Here is a 6000-nt window from a genome sequence, read left to right on the forward strand (position 1 = left end):
TAGAGCGCGAGGGTATTGAATGTAAACCCTAACACGTACAACTCTCATATGTGGTTTCCTGAGAATAAGAAGATAAGAATATAGCATAATCTAAGGGGAGAATGACTTCCACCTCACTCTTGTTCATTATCAGTATGCATTGAAGTTAACTTACGCATATCACCGCATATATAATATGAGGAAAAAGCCTTATAAATCAGCAAAACTCCGAGTTGCTGTTTCTCTTGCATATAACGTGAAAAATACTTCTCATGCCACAATGTTGCATCTCTTTTCAAAAGCATCACGCTACCCGGCTGCGTTCCGTGATGGGCGTGATAATAACAATGTAGAGAATTTTAGGCGAAATTCTTGGTAAATTCTCGGTGTACAGACTTTTAAAAAAAAAAAATCCCCTGGAGACGAGTTCAGGCAGAACGCTGGTTTCCTTATGCTCTGTTCTACCAATGCAAAAAAAAGCGTAAAATTCAGGAGAACCAGAACAAAGCGGGTGTTCGAGATGTGAACCCTTCTCTTTTTCCAGAATCAAGATGTGTTTATAGACATAAACGCATGCATGTATGCTGCACGCGTAAATACACACATACGGTTATTTTATGGACCTGTCTCAGCTTGTTACTCCTGGCTTGTGATTGAAAGCAAGCAAGAAAGAAAGATCAATTTTAGTGATGCGTGGCAACATGGAATAATGTGCGATAATACAGAAATGTCAACAAGACAATGCCGAAAAAAAAAAAGAAAAAAAGTGTCTCGCAGTTGAATTTCAGGTCAGAAGTCATGAGTACTAACCTCAGATTCAACTGCACGACAAACGCAATACCTCCTTTTGAGGACAAAATCGCTGCAGTGGCAAGTCTTTACCACCGGGCGGAGTAAGAAGTCAAAGTTGAACTCTGCACACAGCTCTTATAAACACCATTAACATTCATACAAAATTTAAGGTGATTTGTCAAGAACCATTCAAACGTTACATTAAAAAAAGACACACACACACACACACACACACTCACACACACACACACACACACACTCACACACACCCATACACACACACACACACTCACTCTCTCTCTCTCTCTCTCTCTCTCTCTCTCGCTTTCTCACTCTCTCTCTCTCTTTCTGTGTGCATGTATTTATATGTGTGTGACTGTGGAGGTGGAACAATGTTAGGGTCAGACCAGGTCAAAAGAGAATTGGAGCATTTCTACAGGCCCAGCATACCCTCTCACCAACACCCATCCACACACTCACACACACACACACACACACACACACACAAATGAAACCTGCTATTGATGCTTTGCAGAGAGACGACGGATTGGGTGTAATCTCAAGGGCCACCTGGTCGCACAGAGATCAGAGATGGTTTTGGAGACAGCTAAGACGAGAAGAAAAGGTCTTGAGACATTACCACTGATTGCCCGAAAAAACTTCGTTCAAGCTCAGGCATTTCACACATGCCGAGGGCTTTGTTAACTCAAACTCCACCACCCTCTCTGTCTACCTGTCTCTCTCTCTCTCTCTCTCTCTCTCTCTCTCTTTTCAGAATTCTTCTTGTGGTCTCCATCTGTTCTTCAGAATTCTTCTTTGTGGTAGAGAATTCTCCCTAACGTAAACTGTGCACTAATACGCCATCTCCAGTATTTCCACTTTGAAAATATTATTTAAAAAGCAAGTAGAGAGTTGTTAGAGATAATGAGAGATAATGACATGCAGATTAATTGTGCATTTGATTCCGTCTTCAGCTACTCTCTGAATTTAACCCTTACTACACAGTCAGCCTCTACTGCTCTGACAGCACCACTGCACAGACCACATACAGAAGAGGAGTTAAATCATTAGATGACTCAGAGAGACCTATTCCATGAAGGCCTCTGTAATTTATATTTATTAAAGTGCGATGGCTGGGTGTGAGATCGCTAAATTTGATTCAGACTCTCTTTAAATTTACTGCTTGTTTTCAGTACAGTTTGACTGATGTTTAACATGCTAGAACAGGGCAGAGAGCTGTTTGACTTTCTATCTGCAGTCTGATGCACTCTGAAAGAGACGAAACATGCCTAGATGTGTTTGTCTGCAATCTGAACACAGACAAGCTTGTCTCTGCTGTGTTAAACATACTCTTCCGTATAAGAGCGTGAACGTACACACACACACACACACACACACACACATTTGCAGTTTTATTCCAGTTCATGAGGACCACAGTTAACCTTACCGATGGAAAAAACCCCAAAACAAAACAAAAAAAAACAGTCCCACGATCCATGGGTTTTGCTCTGTGTATTGATGGGGCAAGTGACCACAAGTGAGTGGCTGTGAAAGTCCCTAATATAATGAGTTGCATACCTAAACCCTAACGAAAGAGACTCCCTAAGGCACAGCTGCCACCCCCCCCCGACAAACAGATGAAAAAAAATGAGTACCTCTGTGGGTTTTCACAATAGTAAAGTCAATTATCTACTTAAAAGCTGCTTTCCATGAGGTGAAATAGAGCTACTTAAGACTGCCATGGGGCAGATCTGTAGAGGGAAAGAAAACGTGACTTGTGAAAACAGATGTATAAGGCCACAGAAAGGACTTTTTTTATAAAACCATTTGATGAATCTATTGGCTGTTCTTTTGACTTGCAGGTATTTTTCTGTATTTGCGATATGAATGAAATAGCAGCGGATTTTAAACAAAGTTCGCGTGCAGGACGAGGAGCGCTCCATGCATTTGCGTGTACACTTAAACCCGCTTTTTTTTTTTTTCCCCTAGAAAATTCGTCCTCTTCGACTGACTGGCTGCACTATTCACCTCTGCTCTACTCTTCTGATCCCTACTCACGGTGTTTTTTAAGGTTAAAAATTTGGTTTCATGTATTTGGGGTTTTCCACCTCTCCAGCCATCAATTTTGAATGCTGAGATTTACGGTAAATGACGCATTTAACTGCATCAGAAGAACAAAACAAAACAAAACAAAAAAAAAAAAAAGAAAATTTGGGAAACCGTGTTCGCAGTAATAATGAAATGGCACCCTCCGTACGCCTTCCCTTTGATATCTGTACCTTTGAAGAGTTACATTCCTCATTGAGGACTCACTTTTCTCAAAATAATCTTCATTGGCTGTTGTACTGTGGTTTTCCCTCCTCTGCATCCGCACATAGTCTGGATTCTATCCATAACTGGAGGTAACTCTCAGCTGCCAATGGTTTGCCACTTCCTTTACCTAATTAAACTCTATTACCCATAGTGCTGCAGGAGCTGCCAGGTCTACTTCACGTGTTTTTAACATTGACATGGATAGTTGTAGTTATAGGTCAAAATCTCTTAAATTGGCCACATTGGTTGTTTGGCTGCACATTCCCCTTCTTCGAGGGAGATTATGCGCTGTTATCCGATTAACGAAAGCTGAGTAACTGAAAGTATTTGCCTTGGGCAAAATACTTTGGGAAAGGCGATGATGGCACGCTCTGTACAGTAGAAATGTCAATAGTGACATTGATCAATGTGGGCAGAGATATGTTTCATTAAGCATTCCCCCCCCGCCCCCCCCCCCAAAGTTCAACGTTCTACTGAGTACGAGTCGTCCTGTCCTGTAGCGAGAGTTTTACAGAAAAGTGACATTTCACTGGCTTCTCCTCCCTTTGATTTAAAAAAAGGTCTAACATGGCACTACCTTGTATATACGCTTGTATATCACCCCCCCCCCCCACACACACTTTTTTTTTTGTCACCACATGGTCGGAAAAAAATACTTCCAGCCGCATTAATGTGCAGTAGACTGAGTCGTTTGAGACCCAAATCCCTCTCCTCACAAAGACACAATAGAAGCCATTCTGTCTCTCTAAGCTGCCCGGTCTTATCGGGCCGACAACCGAGCATCAACCTCACTTCCTGTCGGCGCAAGCGACAGAATGCATGAGCCAACAGATTCTCTCAGCTCAAGCGCGCTCAGTCCGGCCGTCCCCGAGGATTTGGCGGGACCTATTGTTTGTGGGCAGCGGAGCCCAGGGGGATGATTTTAGTTGTCACACCGCGTGTTCAGCGGGAGTGCTGATGGGCACCGCGCGTGGAAACATTCGGCCGTACTTCAGAGAACGGTGGGGAGAAAGAGAGAGAGAGAGAGAGAGAGAGAGAGAGGGTGCGGTGGGGGTGGGGGTTGGGGGTTTGGGGGGGGGGGGGTGGTGAGCAGGGGTGTTTGATTTGATTTGATTTGATTTGATTTGATTTGATTTGATTTGCGGCTTGATAACCTAATTAAACTGCCCTGCTACCCTCGCTTTTACACAGGCCCTATGCACCAGCACACTCTAAAAGAACCAGCAGACTGCAGGCCAAACAAACCTGACATTTTCACACACACACACACACACACACACACACACACACACACTCACTCACTCACACACACACACACACATTCTGACTCAGCAAATTTATCCTTCCTCTTGTATCTTACAATCAAGGTGAAGGTCCTGAGTGTGTGTGTGTGTGTGTGTGGCTCTTGTTGGATCTATGTGCTCTATAAACAATGGTGACATCTCAGAAAGAATGCAAGTGTACCAATGTGTGAGTGTGTGTGTGTGCGCGTGCGCGCGCGCATGTGCGTGTGTGTGTCTTCATGACCGGCTCATCAGCACTGCAAGGCCTTGGCTGTGTGTGTGTGTGTGTGTGTGTGTAAGTGCATGAGTGTGTTTGTGAAAGAGATAGAGAGGGGGACAACCCTTTTTTAATCTCAAACCTTGCAACAGTCATCCAAACTCCAACCAAAAATTCACAGACCAAGGGGAAAAACCTCAAACCTGGCCTGTGGCCAAGCAGTGTCTAGAGAGATGATTGGATACCCACCTGTACTGACAGGTATCTGTCAGTAGCCACCTGTAACTGACAGGAATCTCATTTCACTTTGACTGAGATTGTGCCTAGGTTTTAACGTTTTTTGAACCTGATGTTTTCTCTCCCTCCGCGCTTTTCAGGCTTAACTCATCTTTCAGAGATGTCTAGACAGATTGATGACTTTATCAGATTCTGTTGGATGTTGCTTTACCACATTAAACTTTCTAGGCTTTCTGGCAATTTTTTTTTTATAGGGTGTAAGATTAAAAAACTGTTCCAAAGAATGAATGTGTAATAAAACCAAATGACAAATTTACTAAACAATGGCTTACATATGGGTAAACTACAAGCTATGGTAATGATTCACTTCCCCAAAGAAATGAAATGTGATGTAAGATTTGAATGTCATGAAGGTTCACAGTAATCTTTTCTACTCTACTCTACACTGTCTGACACTGTGTAGGCTGTGTATGTATATGTGTATGTGTATGTGTATGTGTATGTGTATGTGTATGTGTATGTGTGTGTGTGTGGGGGGGGGGGGGGGGGGGGGAGACAGAAAGAGAAAGAGAGAGAGAGAGACAGTGGGAGAGTGTGTGTGTGTGTATGCGTGTGTACTGACAGAGAGGATAGGTCAGTACAGCTGTGTTTAGTTTAGGGATCTGAATTCCTAAGTGTGTTTTGTTAATGCTTCAGACCTTGATGACTCTCTCTGTGTTTGTGTGTGCCTGTGTGTGAGTGTGTATGTTTGTATGTGAGTGTGAGTGTGTGTGCATGTGTGTGTTTGTATGTGTGTGTGTGTGCATGCGTATATTTGTATGTGTGTGTGTGTGTGTGTGTGTGTGTGTGTGTGTGTGTGTGTGTTTGTGTGTGTATGTGTGTGTGTTTGTATGTGTGTGTGTATGCTGGTATGTCACAGCTGAAGCACATGGGACAGCTCATTTGTAAAAGTTTATGCTAAACTAACCCCCAGACTGTTCTACATCCCAAACCAAACGCTAACTAAAATCCAAACAACATTTACAGTCTAAAGCTCCATGACGAAAAAAAAAAAAAAAATCCACACGCTTATGTTTGTCAGGAAGCATTGTGATTTGTGCTGTGTTTAAAGTGGTTTGACAGACATCGTAACCGTTCTCAGATGGATGCTCACCTTACGGTATAGTAGGACTGCAATCT

The 6000-nt window shown here is 43.0% G+C and overlaps 1 protein-coding gene across 1 annotated transcript in view; it reads right to left on the bottom strand.

Moving 5' to 3' along the window:
- col4a6 (collagen, type IV, alpha 6) overlaps positions 1 to 6000 on the bottom strand; it is a 44105-nt gene that overhangs the window by 25096 nt on the left and 13009 nt on the right. The window lies entirely within an intron of this gene.

Source organism: Chanos chanos, chromosome 7 (genome assembly GCF_902362185.1).
Source record: "Chanos chanos chromosome 7, fChaCha1.1, whole genome shotgun sequence".
NCBI lineage: Eukaryota > Metazoa > Chordata > Actinopteri > Gonorynchiformes > Chanidae > Chanos > Chanos chanos.